Below are 17,488 nucleotides of genomic sequence, written 5' to 3'. Positions count from 1 at the left end.
ATAGGATCAAGGTGTTAGCTGCTTAGTATCTTTTAGGTACATATTTAGCTCAGGGGGAATACTCTACATTTTTGCAGACTGAAACATGGATGGCAATTGCGACAGGTGTAGTCCCACGACACAAGAACATGAAGATGTAATAAATGTATAAAAAAGAATAACAAATATTGGAAGCCGTAAACAACACCCCACTCCAAAACTAGAACCAAATGCTCACTCCTGAGCCAGCCCTGTATGTCCATAAGACATACAGAGCATAGCTAGGCCTCCCTTGTTCCCTCTTCTGGCTGTTGACAGTATTAGGAGCCAATGGCTCCCGCTGCTTTGTCTCAGCCAATAAGGAGAGAGAGACCTGGGAGAGCCGAGGCTCTCGTGAACAGCACTGAATCACGATCAGGCTCCGGTAAGTATTAGGAGGGGCTGAGGGGGGAGCTGCACACTGAAGGTTTTTTACCTTCATGCATAGGTAAAAAACCTTCAGTATTCAGAACCACTTTAAATAAGCTATCATTTTGGTCATGTAAAAGTGCTACTCTGCTCACTTTTAGGTGATCTCTGAAACCTATCTCTTCAACGAAACCTATCATGCCTTCAGCTGATAATGGAATCTTCTCTTCTTCCTAACAGTCCACCCCCACAGTTATTACCTTTTGTACCACTAGCCCCTCCCTCTGAGATTGTAAGCTCCAAGGAGCAGGGCCCACTTAACCTTCTTGAACATTCACATCAGTCCCTAACCCTCAAGGGGTGTACAATCTAAGGTCCCTAACTCACATTCATACATACACATATTAGGGCCAATTTAGACAGGATCCAATTAACCTACCAGCATGTCTTTGGAGTGTGGGAGGAAACTGGAGCACCCGGAGGAAACCCACGCAAGCACAGGGAGAACATGCAAACTCCATGCAGGAGGCCCCATGGTCGGGAATCAAACCCATGACCCATTTACTGCAAGGCAGATGTGCTAACCACTAAGCCTCTGTGCCGCCCATTGAATTGTATTGTTCCTGTATTGTCTCCTGTTATATTGTAACTGCTGAGCAAACTGTTGGCACTATATAAATCCTGTATAATAATAATAATTGGTTGCATGATATTTCTATGTGAAATAGGGCATATGGAAGCCTAAACACTCTGGACCAAAAACTGACAACAAAGGTGCTTGTCTACCAGATATGTTTTTAATACATTCACTTTCAAAGCAAGGGTAGGAACAAAAGTTAACAAAGTGAATAAGGTCAAGCTTTGTTCACTTCATTCATTCAGCATCATGTGCAAGGAAAAATTCTATTTTTTTAAATTTTACTGCATGTGGCTGGGTATTCAAAAAGAACTTTGCTTTTTTTTACTAAGGTAAGTGAGCATTTGTGGTGTAATCTGATTTAAGAGACAATGACATTTCAAATTACATAATGCAATACCTAATTAGAGGTGGCACTGGAATAGACTACCAATTCACTAATGAAAGATTTTTTTAGCATTTATTAGGCACAGTTCGCTAACATATGTTTACATGATGATCATTATATCAATTTGCTTTTCGCTGTAAGACACAAACCTGGACAAAATTTCAAAAACTTTTTATAAGCAAACCAGCACATTATTTTAAGATGCAAATTTTTTATGTTTGTCATGTTGCTATTATTAAGGAAACATAGTCCAGGATGTGGTAACGGATGTGGTCTATTCAAGGTTTAATACAAGGCTAGAGGTTTGTATGTAAAATAAAACATACTTAGGTCCTGTACAGACTCTGCAATCTGTGCAATAAACATATGTATATATAGGTTACATACAAAAATGTTCTTTAGCACTTGTGTGAGATCTGTGTATATTGGGCAGAAAAGATAGCTTAGCGTGTATCTAGCAGAAAAGATAGCATATTTTGACCAGTTTCCACTTTCATGCTGTAATGATACTCTTGAAGAAGTTGCTGAATTGTTTGGGCTTTATAATAAGTAAAATAAGCCCTGTAATAAAAGTTTGGTTAAACAACGCGAAACAGCTGCAATACATACAGACTGGAGCAGCTGTGCATGACAACCAATCAACTTTTACCTTTCATTTTCAAAGCTTAAGTGAACATGCTGAAGTTTTTAGCTCATTGGTTACTATACCAAGCTGCTCCACATGCTCTCTGCTCCAGTTTTAGTAAATTCTATTCACAGTATTTCACGATATCAAATACAGGCAAACTGCAAATACACCTCAGTATTTAGGAGGTGGGCCTATCACTTAGGAAAAGTGGTCTGTCTACAAACAAACCGCCCTGCCTAGCCACTGGCCAGAGGGGTTTTACCAACAGCACTGCCACCTACAGGGCCCTTTTCTCATGGTGGAATGCTATACTGAAACAAACTGCAACAAGGCCCAGGTGGCCAAAAGACCTCTCACCATTTCTGATGGTTCATAGGTAAATGATGACTGGAGTTTCCTTCAAGTACATCTGGATTCCTGATGCAGCTTTCTCTCAGCACCACAACATTGGAACAGCTGAAATAACATGAAAACTGGAACAGTTGGAACTCTGGGACCCTCTGGAACAATGGAAACTCCAGGAAACGGGAACAGCAGGGTACTGGAATAGCAGCTTGACTCCCTGAGCAATAAGTTCCTCTTGTAGACAGCATAACCAGCACAGTAGCACATGGTCATTTCACTGCAGCACAAAATGGCACTGCAGCAGCACTGTCCCATGCTCCTCTCAGCAGCTTTGTATCACAGCATGTGGCCCTGCAATCAACAGTAGCAGGCTCTACAGCAGCAGCACTTCTCAGTTTGGAAACAGCCACCTGAACCCTTGACTCCTGGAAGTCAGGCATCTCCCTCCCAGACAACACACAATCACTCTTTGGGTTCCCACAGCCCACTCCTGCAGGTCTCAGTTTACCACAAGTCTGCCAGTAGGCTGAGATAAAGGTCCCAGTCAATGCAGCCAATCAGATCCCTTCCCTGCCCCATTGCTAGGGGTGGGCATTGTCCAATCTGCAGCTGCAGCCAATAAGATTCCTTTTTGCTTCCCTTCTCCCTGCACATATCCATCATTGCACAGGGAGAGAAGAAACAGTTTGTGCAGCAGGGGTTGAAAAGCTCAACTGGGTGTCTTAAAGGGGCTGCAGATGTGACGGGTACTACGCTAGTTACTGAGATCAATTCTGAATAGTAGTAAAATATTAGTAAAAGGCTAGCTGTACGGCCCTCGCAATATGTTCTCAGAGTGTAAAAAACCATTAAAATCAAATGGAACTTTACTGGTACAGAAAGTGAACAACATCATAATATATCAGGTATGGATCCATTCATTTAAGGTGGAGTGGTATTGATATCCCCTTTGACCCTATATGTTATTATTACTATTATGCCTAGATTGCCTCGGGGAGAGGGTGCATATATGTATATATATATATATATATATGAGTTAGATTGGTCACCCTATCAGGTTAGCCCTGATGAAGTCACGTGATTAATGTGATGCAACGCGTCGCCACGTGGTGACGCACTTCCGGTCTGGGCACCATATTGAGACACCCATGCAACTACATCTGACATGAGGTTTGAAAAAAATCAATGCTGTAAGAAAGATGGAGTAAAATGTGAGTGCATATTGCAGAAGCTTGTTACCATATTCCTTTAATAAATGGTATTACACTATGGAAGTGTTTACTTATGTTTCATGATGGAATGATTGGCCACTTATTGCATATCTGCCTGGAGAGGAGATCTACTGCATTGAGCTTATACTTGAGGGGAGACCATTGTGGGGAGAGTGACGAGATTTTGGAGCAGTTCCATACATGGAGGATCCATTGTAGAGATCCTAAAGGTGTTTTGGCCTTGTGCGGGTCGAGACAAGGAGGTGAGTGGGCATTGCAGCCATTTTTTGAATACCTTCCTGGCACCTGTTATCACCTAGTATTCACCGTCACAAAGGGTTTATCATCTTACAGAATTTAGGTGTTATTCACCACACTGGACTTTTTATTTGTATTTTGTGTTTAGTATACGCATTTTAGTGGTATGCGTTTTTTTCTGTGTTTTGATGCACGTTATGTTTATGTGATTATTTGTTGTTTATTATCACGCATGCACCATTTAGGTGCGTTTTGTTTTTTGTGTGTCACATTGTTTGTTTCTATGCGGGTTTGGGAATTTATGCCATTAGTGCATTTTCTTGGGGGGTTGTGTTTAGCACTTTTATGTGCAGTCCTATTTTGGACGTTTTGTTATAAGGTATATAATTTTTACATCACTTTTAGATTAGGCATTATTGATTTATTGGTCTCATTTGGACTCTTTCTTGGCACTTCTATTTTATTTTATTTTATTTTATTGTATTTGTACACATGTTTGTGCGAGTGTTGTTGGCACTTGTCATCATTATCACTTTGCATGATTTGTTTATTTTTATTATTTTCCATATATTGTTTTATATTTGTATTCACGTTGGTGGGTTTCACATGGTATTAGCGCCACATCATTATTTGTATTATTCACATATAGATCATTAGGTACATGATTGGATGTTGGCAGCTGTACCTTTTATATATTAATTGTATAGGGACTTCGTTAGGAGCGCAGGAGGTTCTTCACTATTTCCGGAACCAGGAATGCTCATCCCTTGACAGGTAGAAGCAGGCTGACAGGAACAGGGACCGCGGCGCACCAGAAATGATGTCATGGGTCCTGGGAGAAAGTGGAAGACAGCCACAGAGATTCAAGCTGAACCACAAGCAATCCAGTTGCCACGACAATGCATGCGCTTTGTCAAGTCCTGGATAACTGTGGCAACTCTCTGTCTTTTACAAAGGGGCCGATCTCATGGGCAGGCAAGGGGGTGGTACTTAATCGTGATAGTTCACCATTGCCAATATCTCAGATCCTTCAACAAACAACCTTATACAAATTAAAATACCAACTAAAAAAAATTACCTAATTGGTTAAATCTCCCTGGATGAATAAATTAGTGTATGCAAAATCATATATTAAAACAAAGCACGTAAAACCGAATATATATTTACACATATATCCCCCGTAATGCTTAAAAATACTGGTAGATATAAATACTGAGATACTAGGTATTGCCTTTCAGATAATACACTCTAATGTTTTTTCTCTCCCTCTTATATTGCTGTCTAACCAAGCTGCCTACTTACTGTCTAGCTACTGAACAATATTTGCAGCTATTGTCTCTCAGATAAATCACTCTAATTTTTATTGCAAGATATTATCTCCCTAATCTCTGTTCCCTCCCACATGGAAGAAAAATATATTTGAAATATATTTTAAAAATATTCTTCCCAAATATATTGACATATATTTGAAATACTACAATTTTGGCCATATTCAATATATTTCAAAATATATTCCAATAAATACATATATACTGTATATACTGAATGTTGAAATGCGTTTTTATTTCAAAATATGAAACATATTTTTAAAAATACATTTTCAAATATACTGTATGTCTTTAAAAATACAAATCTACATTTTTGGAATGTATTTACAAATATATGTAAAAATATATGTTAAAATTACTTTTTATATGTTAAAAAAATCTGAAGAATATATTTAAAAAAAATATGATATGTAGGTCAGAATACCGCTCGCAACTTTGTGTCTTTGTGAGCAGTATTCTGACCTACATATCGTTACCATTGGAAAACCAGGAATATTGTTGGTTTCTACCCTATGCTATTTGACTGACTTAGTCAGGTAAGGTGCATGGTCTGTGAGGTGGTGGAGTGGTTATTTCACTTTTCACTGGTGGTCACAACTGGCAAAAGAGTGGAGCACTGGAGGGCACTTTATTGAGATATTGATGGTATTACACTATGTTATATAACTTTCTCTGTAGGGTGTATCTCCTGTGAAGGGAAGGACAGAAAGAAGAAGTTGTGAATTGAAGATAATTGTCGGTGGAACTTGTTATAAGGAGTTGAAAAATAGACAGAAGGTAAGAGTAAGAATTGCAGACAAATAGAATGTGGTGGAGTAGATATGCACAGATTTTAACACATTTTTGTGAGTGTGATTCTTTTAACCTCCCTGGAGATATTTACGAGTGTAGCTCGGGGTAAAGTTTCAGCACCACAAGTAGTAACCCCGAGCTACACTTGGGGATATCCTGCAGCGCTGCTCAGGGATCTCTTCTTCACTTACCGTGTCCTTCGCTCCTGCAATGTCCCTCCTGCAGTGTCCCCTGCAATGTCCTCCGGCCGATGCCGGATCCGTCTTCTGGGTTCCGTTCCCTGCGACGTCAGGACGTACGGGGACCAAACGGCGGGAAATTTAAAAATGTGAAAAAGTGACATTCACTAAATACATTAAAATCACATAGTAAAACATTAAACCATTTCACATACATTTTGTCCCTAGTGCTTTGTCCTGTGCCCTGCCTGCATTTTTACCGTTCTTTCTGCCTGAAAACTGAGAAATGTCCATGGCGTCCAAAAAGCATCCCTTTAGGTCAAAAGTGGTTTTAGACATGCTAGAAAACAGAAATAGTAAATTAGAACTACTTGCAGAATTGAGTGATAATGATTCGTGGGGAAATTCATCATCAGACACTGAAAACGATTTTGCGACTTTGCTCAGTGATGTGCGAACTTGACGCTATATTTCAAATTTCAGTGTTTTTGGTTTGATTATATTATTGAAATAAATGTATTACTATATTATTTTTTATGATTATTTATTACATTATAATTTATGATTTTGTGTTTCAAATGTTATCATACCCGGGATGTTTACTAGACTCTTGTTCAGACAGATTTCAGTGAGTTATTCCTAAAAATTACAGGCCTACAATATAAAATGCCAAATTTCCATGCAAAATAAAGGTACCGCTTTCAGCACCAAAATCTGAAATAATCATACCACCAGGGAGGTTAAAGGCAAATAGACTTTGTACTTTGCAAGTGCAGTTGCAGTCATTTTTGAAAACGTATTAGATTGTGCACAAGTAGTGGATACTGGTTGTAAAGGAATTTTAAACTAGAAAACTTGGGCCTTTGAGCACAAGGACTATAAACCCGTTTACCAGCTCCTCAAATACCTATTACTCGACAATTCTGTAGCATTCAAGGATATTATGTAATACCACATTTCTATCCTTCAAAGACACAAGGTGATGACTAGCATTTTGATACTTAGGAGTTTTGAAAGTCTTTTGATAATCTGTGGTATAGAAAATAGCTATTCATACATATATTTATTACTGAATGTCTTGGATGTCCCTGAACTCAGCTTCCCTGTGCGAATTTTGAGCACAAATAGTTTTATCGTTACAATGAACCTCTTTCATTCTTACACACTGCTGACTGTGTACCACTTCAAACGTGTCAAGAAGCATTTTTTTACACTTTAGTAAGTATTCTTTTAGAAATAAGAAATAACTACAAAACGCAATGCAGCTGGATTGACGTACGTTACTGGGGGTGATGTTTTCTTAGTTCACATTTTCATGCACTACACACCAGATTTTAATGTCTATTACATAATCAAAGCGGCAAAATTATTAATTGAAAGGTTTAGATAAAGTGCTTATGTGTATTGTTTCCTTTTATTTCTATGAGTCTCTTCTATTTTTAAATCACCTCATCACTATTGATTCCTGGCAGTAAGTGACGTATGTGTTCACAATGACTCCTACTGTTTGTTACTAGGTGTATTTCTGTCCTCAGTGTCACGCTGTGTGAAGTCGTTTACGTCAACTTTACTAAACCTGTTACTTGCACTGCTATTAACTTGAGAAAAAAAGGCATGAACAGCTAAAATATGGCATCTGTGTCTTTCACAATATTACCTTCAAGTGAATAATACCAATTGTAAGTAACAATATTAATAATAGTATTATTGTGGTATAATATAATTTAGATGTCAAGGCCCAAATGATTCGCCTGTTACCTGAAAATATCTTTGTGTTACAAAATAGAAGTTCATTTTTTATTATATTTTATTATATTTAAAAGGCAGTCCCTATTGTGAAAGAAATAATTACCATTTGTGAAGATTCCTCTGTTTATACATATTCATTTCTAGCAAAGTGAGAAAACCTAACACAGTTCTAATAGATTAGATAAGAATCTGTTAAAAATGACAGTCACATCTGAGAGAGAAAAAGTGAACAGATATTTATGCCTTATTTAACAAGGCATTGATACTGAATTGTATAGTGTATATCTTTCCAGTTTATATAAGACACTGGTATTTTGTTAGACCTGGTTCATAGCTGGTTCAAAGGAAAATGATATTTTCCTAGAGGGCAGTGTCACACTTCATACCTGCGATGTTTTGTGCCTGAAAATTATGGCATGCAACTTCCTTGGGGAGCTGATAATAACAGAACATTAGGGAATGCGCTGATGTTTTTAGATACGCAGCATTCTTTGAGGTTGATTTACTAAAGAAGAAGAGAGTTCTCACATAGAGCATAAGGGGAACATGGCTCTAAACTCTGGTTTAAAAAGAAAAACCTATTTGAGTATATATTCTTTTTTTTTTTAAACTTCTTTTTATTGTGGTTTAGAAAGTTTACAAAAGAAAGCCTTATGGGCATACCCCAGCTCAAGACACTTACAATACTCAATAAAATAGGAAAATAATTGAAACATTTTAAACAAAGCCTAAATACCGCTAATAGACTGCTAAGTAACATGATCAGATTCACCAAGTTATGTAAGTGAGGATAAAAACCAAAAGAAAAATAATAACCATCCCAATTATTTGCAGGAAATATGTAAAAGCCAATTAGTGGCACACCACATGAGACACAAAAGTCAATGTAAAAAGAGGTCCCCTCATTAGGGAAGGACTTGTCTGAAAACCAGGAGAGGATATACCCACAGAGCATCTTCAGTTGCTGTTAGACCTGGAATATCCTACAGTTGTAATTTCAGATCCAAACCATATATCCCAGATCCTATGGAGTTTCTTAGGGCATTCCTGAGATTGGTACAAATTTTTACAGAAGGGGATTACCAAATTATTAGATTTCCAAGAGTCTTGGGTAAGAGCTGTGTCTGACTTCCACCCTAATTCAAAAGTATGTATTCTTAACCTGAAAATGTGACCAAATATAACCAATGAATGAACTGCACTATGGCTATTCCCATACAAACTAAATTGTGTCAGAAATGGTGCAGCTGTCCAAGTGTATACCACTATTACTCAGAAAAAAAATTATTAAAAAAATATATATAAACAATTTCCAAAGTGTCCAAATAAACTTTAAATCCATGGTGATGTAAATGTGATTAGTTGAAAGTGCTCAAATACCATACATTCACAGTCCCCCGTGGAATGTATATGTGTGTGTGTATATATACAGTCAGGTCCATAAATATTGGGACATCGACACAATTCTAACATTTGTGGCTCTATACACCACCACAATGGATTTGAAATGAAATGAACAAGATGTGCTTTAACTGCAGACTGTCAGCTTTAATTTGAGGGTATTTACATCCAAATCAGGTGAACGGTGTAGGAATTACAACAGTTTGCATATGTGCCTCCCACTTGTTAAGGAACCAAAAGTAATGGGACAGAATAATAATCATAAATCAAACTTTCACTTTTTAATACTTTTTTGCAAATCCTTTGCAGTCAATTACAGCCTGAAGTCTGGAACGCATAGACATCACCAGACGCTGGGTTTCATCCCTGGTGATGCTCTGCCAGGCCTCTATTGCAACTGTCTTCAGTTCCTGCTTGTTCTTGGGGCATTTTCCCTTCAGTTTTGTCTTCAGCAAGTGAAATGCATGCTCCATCGGGGTCAGGTGACTGACGTGGCCATTGCATAACATTCCACTTCTTTCCCTTAAAAAACTCTTTGGTTGCTTTTGCAGTATGCTTTGGTTCATTGTCCATCTGCACTGTGAAGCAGCGTCCAATGACTTCTGAAGCATTTGGCTGAAAATGAGCAGATAATATTGCCCGAAACACTTCAGAATTCATCCTGCTGCTTTTGTCAGCAGTCACATCATCAATAAATACAAGAGAACCAGTTCCATTGGCAGCCATACATTCCCACGCCATGACACTACCACCACCATGCTTCACTGATGAGGTGGTATGCTTAGAATCATGAGCAGTTCCTTTCCTTTTCCATACTCTTATCTTCCCATCACTCTGGTACAAGTTGATCTTGGTCTCATCTGTCCATAGGATGTTGTTCCAGAACTGTGAAGGCTTTTTTAGATGTCGTTTGGCAAACTCTAATCTGGCCTTCCTGTTTTTGAGGCTCACCAATGGTTTACATCTTGTGGTGAACCCTCTGTATTCACTCTGGTGAAGTCTTCTCTTGATTGTTGACTTTGACACACATACACCTACCTCCCGGAGAGTGTTCTTGATCTGGCCAACTGTTGTGAAGGGTGTTTTCTTCACCAGGGAAAGAATTCTTCGGTCATCCACCACAGTTGTTTTCCGTGGTCTTCTGGGTCTTTTGGTGTTGCTGAGCTCACCGGTGCGTTCCTTCTTTTTAAGAATGTTCCAAACAGTTGTTTTGGCCACGCCTAATGTTTTTGCTATCTCTCTCATGGGTTTGTTTTGTTTTTTCAGCCTAATGATGGCTTGCTTCACTGATAGTGACAGCTCTTTGTATCTCATCTTGGGAATTGACAGCAACAGATTCCAAATGCAAATAGCACACTTGAAATGAACTCTGGACCTTTTATCTTCTCATTGTAATTGGGATAATGAGGGAATAACACACACCTGGCCATGGAACAGCTGAGAAGCCAATTGTCCCATTACTTTTGGTCCCTTAACAAGTGGGAGGCACATATGCAAACTGTTGTAATTCCTACACCGTTCACCTGATTTGGATGTAAATACCCTCAGATTAAAGCTGACAGTCTGCAGTTAAAGCACATCTTGTTCGTTTCATTTCAAATCCATTGTGGTGGTGTATAGAGCCAAAAATGTTAGAATTGTGTCGATGTCCCAATATTTATGGACCTGACTGTATATATATATATATATATACACACATATCATCTTAAAGTGCTCCAAAAAGACCAATAGTGATTGCTACTCTTTACAGTGCTCTTCAATCCATGACTCCCCTTTATTGTCACACTCACCAGATCAGATGGACCCTTTTCTTTCACTACTGAGTCAAACAATGTATTGTCTGGTGGTAGATAATGATATCTCCCTTCTTTCCTTTACTTCGGGTCATGCACTCAACATATCCTACAGTCTTAAGGAAATCGAAAGGATAGAGGAGGTCCCCATAGCGTAATACTGCTTTTATTATAAGATTAATTAAAAGTAATGCACTTACAATATATCATAAACAATACGCTTCAACTTGCCGGACAATAAGGACAACCTCGGAGTGCCACTGCTTGCGTTCCCCTGGCAAGACATGACATTACTGGAGACATGACATCACCCCTCCCACTGAGTGTCTTCAGAGACAGGATTTTCAAGTTTCACGAACTGGTCTAATATGTCATGTATGCTCCTCCTCTTCCTATGACCAAGTTCCTATTCCTGTTTAAAACTAAGTTCCTGTTCCCATCTATACTCCTCTTTCTATAACCAAATTCCTATTCCTATTCAGGGCCAAAAAGGGGGGTCACAGATTGAAGAGCACTTTAAAGGGCACCAGTCAATATTGGTATTTTTGGAGCATGGAGCACTTTAGGAAGACACACATATATATATATATATATATAAATATATATATAAATATATATATATATATATATATATATATATATATATACACACACACACATATACACCCCGTTCTCTTTGTATTGCTTCCTTTGTGTGAAATCCTTGGTATACCTGCCAGTCCCTCTGCTTTCCTATTAAAAACTAACCTCACCTGCTCTGGAGACTTAGAGAAGTTTCTAGAAGCCAGAAGATAGGTGTGAGGAGGGGCTGATCTGCATACTTAGGGGAATCTGACCAATTCCCAGGCAGGAGGCCTGGCATGGTGGCTAGTTCATCCCTTAAATATGACAGAGCCTGGTCAGCAAGGGGAGTTGGGTGGAAGATGGAGTGAGGAAGTGCTGCTGGTGTGGAGCCTGGGAGAAGGCCCCAGAGGAGGGGGGTCTACTTACAGGCTGGTAGCTGGAAAGAGGGTCCTCCACTGTTCTACAGTCCACATGGAAGGATAGCCTGACAGCAGGGGAAGAAGCCAGCCCAGCGTGAGGCCTAAAAGCAGCTTCACCTGGAGAGGGCAGTCAGGTGCGATACCCAACTAGTTCTCTGTGGGACAGCACTCTTTATGTGTCTTGGAATACCTTGCCCTGGGATACTCTCATGACAGCCAGGTGAATGAGGAGATTTTCATCTGGGTCTGAAGAGATTCATTTATTGGGACTAAGTGCTCTTAGTAGAGACTGTGTGCTGATTTTACAAAAAAGACAAGAGCCACTCCTGAAGGGGTAGAGAGTCCAGGATCTATTTTTTGTGCCTTCTGCTGAATTTCTGTCTTTTTGTATACACAAAGTTGTCCTTCAAGTTGCTTCAGTTCCATTGGGCATCCCATATACCCCTAGACCCAATCCAAGTTTTTACCCCCTTAATAAAACAACAAAAACCAAGCACATGGACTGTTTACTGACTTTGGATGCAAGAGTGGAAAATGTGTGTTGCCTGGCTGTGCAGGAAAATAGGAGGACCCAAAACTCAGCGGCTCCTGCAGGGAAAAAATGTATTTATATTTTTTTTATATCTATACACAAATTTTTGCTTTTTGTTTTTAACTGAATGGGTTGTTTTACAAGGTGAGGCATTGCAATCACTCTAACCGCCTCCCACCCGCCATATAAGGAAATGACGGACAGGTGGCGGTTCTCTCGCTCTGGATGGATGTCATATGATGTCCTCCCATACTAGCTGTGCATACATGCCCCCGGGGGCGTGTGGTGATCAGTGGTGTGCTGTGTCCCTTAGACACAGCGGGTCAGCAATTGCAGTAAAGAGCTGATGACATAGACTCTATCATGTGGTCAGCTGTGTCCAATCACACCGCATGTAAATAGGAAATGCCAGTTATCAGCAGTCCTCTCCTCACACTGACAGCTCATAAGGAGAGCCGGTAAGCAGCATTCCTCAGAGGGGACGTCTACACTGTACACTGTCAGTGTGCTTCTGGGACTGAAAACTGGACGGGTATCCTCTAAACAGGTAAAGGGGACCCAATATATTTCCAGCTCTTCCTCGAAGGCTAACACTACACCTGTATTTTGTGTGTAACATGGTGCATATAGAACCCTTCCCACACCCCCAGAACATCCCTTCTGTGACAGGGAACAGGCTTTCATCTCCCACAGTAGCTGTAAGTTTTGCAATCAGCATGGCTGTACAGGGCCCTGCCAGCACAGCCGTATCAATGAATGAAAGAATGAGGTCCCAGGAGTCTGAAGAAGTACGGCAGTCGGACTTGCTGTTCTCAATGGAATATGAGTGCAGTAATCACTGCACTCATAGGGGGAGATGTACTAAAACTGGAGCTGTGCATGGTAGCCAATCAGCTTCTAACTTCAGCGTGTTCAGTTAAGCTTTGGCAATAAAACCTGGAAGCTGATTGGTCTATATGCAGAGCTGCACCAGATTTTGCACTCTCCAGCTTTAGTAAATAGTCTCTTGACATTTTCTCTAGCTCAATAGCTAAAGGAAGAATCTGCAGGAACCTGGTATGGCACACATGATACACTGACCACGAGTGCAATACTTTGCTGGCTTCTACGGAAAAAAAAATGAATGCACATTTTTTCCTGAAAATATATGTGCATTTATTGCTGTATTTTTTTAAAGGTGGACCTGGCCTGTAAAGAGTACCTCCACTTTTGCTGAGAAAAAAAACTAACCTCAACAAACTTTGTTGCAGATTCCAACCTGTTTCTGCTCTGAAGCAGTAGCTCTTTGTTTTATTACATCAATGTACAGAGTAAATCTGAAAAGGAGTGACTTTTTCATTATTAATTAGATGATACACTTTTAGTGTTCTAATTAGGAATAGGAAAGAACCCTTTGGAAGTATCTCACCAAATATTACATTTCTTTTGCAGGGATTGCCTAAAATCTGATGTTTCTAGGGAAGTTCTGTACATCAACAGTTTACAGAATGCCTCCAGGTTGCCATATTACATTGAATTTTACAGAAAATAACAACAGCTAGAGAATGCAAAGGAAAGGAAAGGTAATTTTTAAGAACATTAAATTACAACATGGCTTGGCTTATGTAGCAACTGTATATTCTATATTATTTTTTTTATTTGCTAGGTTTTTTTCCCATGAAAGTGAAGTCCCCCTTTAAGTATATTATATGTGGGAAATAGTGACTTGGCTCTGGTAAACAGTGAAGGAGAGTGGTGTCATGACAACCAGTCATTTGTATTTATTTAAGCTGGTACAGACAAAATCTGAAGCAGCTGTGCATGGCTACCAGTAAGCTTTTATCTTCAGCTTGTTCAGTTAAAGTGGAACTAAACCTAACTTTTAGAAAACTACGAGCATGTGCTTTTTATTGCAGGAGATACATGCTATGTCTCTTTTGCAGTAATACAAACTTACCTGCTTGCTATCCATTTTCTACTGAATGTACAATGAGCAGTGCTGGCATTACTGACTCATGCATGGAATGACATCACCCCCTGCCGACCAATCAAGAGGTCAAAAACCCAGCGCCCGAGAGAAGATGACAGCGGCTATTGAAAGGTATAGCCACCGCATTGCTGGAAGGTGGAGGTGAGTATACTGGGGAGTTTAGTTCCACTTTAGGCTCCATTCACACCTATGCAGTTTGCTTTTTGTCTGTTTTGCAGTGCTTTTCGCAGTTTGTTTTGCATTTTTCTACTCACGTTTTTGCCGTGATTTTTCTGCGGTTTGTTCATATATTTTTTTTTAAAGGGGAATTTTTTCTTCTGCTGGGCAGGATAAAAATGCAAAATGCAGCAAAATCAAGGCAAAAACGCACTACCGTGCATTTCAAGAGATTCTCCATTGAACTCTATTCTAGCAAAAACGCTGCTTTTTGCTTTTAAAAAAGTCCCTGACTCTTTCCAAAAATGCAGCATCTCAAAAAAGCATAGATGTTAACATGTTCCATAGGAAACCATGTTAAATCGACTGTAGCGCATTTCTGCAAAAAAGCACTAAAAACGCATTGGTGTGAATGGAGTCTTAAGCTTTAAAAACAAAAGATAGAAGCTGATTGGTTGCCATGCATATTTACTCTAAATTCTGGTTGCTCAAGTTTTGATAAATTCCCCGCAAAGACAGCCAGACATCTTGCTGCATCACATACCTAAGATCTAGCGCTGCATCACATACCTAAGATCTAGCGCTGCCACCACATACCTAAGATCTATCGCTGTATCACATACCTAAGATCTAGCGCTGCATCACATACCTAAGATCTAGCGCTGCCATCACATACCTAAGATCTATCGCTGTATCACATACCTAAGATCTAGCGCTGCATCACATGCATAAGATCTAGCGCTGCATTACAGGGGTTCAGCTGTGACACTAGGGAAGTTACAGCCAGCACCAGATCCAAGATTGTGGCTCTGTAGTAAACAGCTGAGTAAAAACTTGGAAAATACAGCAAACTCTGTACTCCTGCGCTTCGGGATGGACTCGGCTGGGGTTTTGGTACCATCACAGATATCCTGGAAAATGCACTCCTTGCTGCCCTCAACGGACTGGAGTAGTCTAATGTCACTGGATACAAAGAAAAACAAATAGAGGGTGCACCGGCCTAGTGCATTATCGTAAAAAATGTATTGAAAGGATAAAAAGTAAGTATCGTGCTTACAATAGGCAAACAGGTCAAAGGCACATCACACTAAACAGCAGTGTCCAGTCCACATATCATATAAGTCCAAAAAAATGGAAACCTGAACTTCCAACAGGCTAACGCGTTTCAAGGTTTCAACACTTCCTCAGAGCCACCAATTTTACTATAATGCACTAGGCCAGTGTGCCCTCTGCTTGTTTTTCTTTGTATCGGGAAAAAACTTGGGTTGCAAGAAGGACATGAATTCACCATGGTGAACCTGAAGGTTTTTTTTTTGTTTAATTATAATTTTTAAAGCTTTATTGTTGTGGCCTGATAACATTTTCAACATATAGGGGCAGCTCCTCTTAAGGAGCCCACACACACTGGGCATAAACAATTCAGCTTATATGAGCTTTTGGCATTTTTTTTTTCAGTCTATATAAGCAGCTCTGTTAGCCTATTTGTCCATGCACATTTGAGTGTTTACAAGTATATTTCCAGAGGAGTGTTTTCAGGCAGAAAAAAAACCCATCAGAATTGCATTTTGAGAGGAGCTTTTGGGGAAAAAAAATGCTTGACGTGCCGAAACGCAGCATTCTGGGGCATTTGACATTTTCAAGTGTACATTGATTATAGTGAAAAATGAGCAGAGGGGAATGTTTTGGAAACAAAGCACCTTTATGCTTCTTCTTCTGCCCGAGGATCTGGCATTTTTTGCAGCCGCTTAGTGTTTTGGAAAAAAGCGCTTATAAAAGCAAATTTCCATAAACTCTTGTGCAATACAAGCCACTATGAGCATTTTTATGCTGATTTTTCTCCCAGAGGATCTGGCATTTTTTGCAGCCACTTGGTGTGCATGGACCCTAAAATGTAAAATCTCTGAAAATACACTACAGTTGTGCTTCAATAGAAATCTTTTGATTTAGCAAGCAGAGTATTTTTTCCCCGTTTCCTTAATATTTTCAAATTCTTTTTTTAATTGCACAGCATTAATATATGTAGCAAAGATCTAACTGCGGTTCACACTAAAGGTTCTTACATTTTGTTGTTGTCCTTTACATTTTTTTTTGTTTTAATTGTTTTCACTACACACATTCTATCTTTGTCTTTTAATAATGGTCTTTGTCTTTTAATAATGCCATATATGAATAATAATATGTTAAGTGATTTTGTATGCATTGATTATATAGTAATATGCCTCTTTTTGAGAAAGTATGAGTTCCTTTCCATGGTACATGAGACAAACACATAGACTAAAGTTGGCCATAGAAGAAGTTATTTTTTTCAGCCACTGGGCTGAATGAAAAAAAAATGAATGGACTCTTCCATTCAAACAAGTAAGGTGGATGAAGGAATCCCCCCTGCTGAAACACTGGATTTGGCAAAGGGATGCCCACACATGGAATGAAATTCAGCCAGGCCCTGCTGAACTGGCTGAATTTTGATCTATCTATGGCTAGCTTAAAGTGGATGTAAAGGCTGAAGGTTTTTTTTCCACTTTACTGTATTCTATGCAGCAAGGTAAAAAACCTTCTGCATGCAGCTTTCCCTACAGCCCCCCTAAATACATACCTGAGCCTGATCTCGATCCAGCAATGGGCATGGGAGTTGAGGCTGTTTGGCTCTCTTGCCCTTCATTGGCACAGATACAGCAGCAGGAGCCATTCTATGCAGCAAGGTAAAAATCCTTCTGCATCCAGCTTCCCCTGCAGCCCCCCCAAATACATATTT

General features: G+C 39.4%; 1 long non-coding RNA gene across 1 annotated transcript in view; it reads left to right on the top strand.

The window, feature by feature from the left end:
- Positions 1 to 17,488, top strand: part of LOC149464692 (uncharacterized) — a 67,476-nt gene that overhangs the window by 38,990 nt on the left and 10,998 nt on the right. The window contains exons 3-4 of the long non-coding RNA XR_016312341.1: positions 5,861 to 5,959; positions 14,043 to 14,173. This is a non-coding gene — a long non-coding RNA (uncharacterized LOC149464692). The remainder of the gene's footprint in view (positions 1 to 5,860; positions 5,960 to 14,042; positions 14,174 to 17,488) is intronic.

This window comes from Staurois parvus, unplaced genomic scaffold (genome assembly GCF_062004578.1).
Source record: "Staurois parvus isolate SC_StPar_1 unplaced genomic scaffold, SC_StPar_1.0 ptg000149l, whole genome shotgun sequence".
NCBI classification, from domain to species: domain Eukaryota; kingdom Metazoa; phylum Chordata; class Amphibia; order Anura; family Ranidae; genus Staurois; species Staurois parvus.
This window is presented reverse-complemented; position numbering and strand designations above follow the sequence as displayed.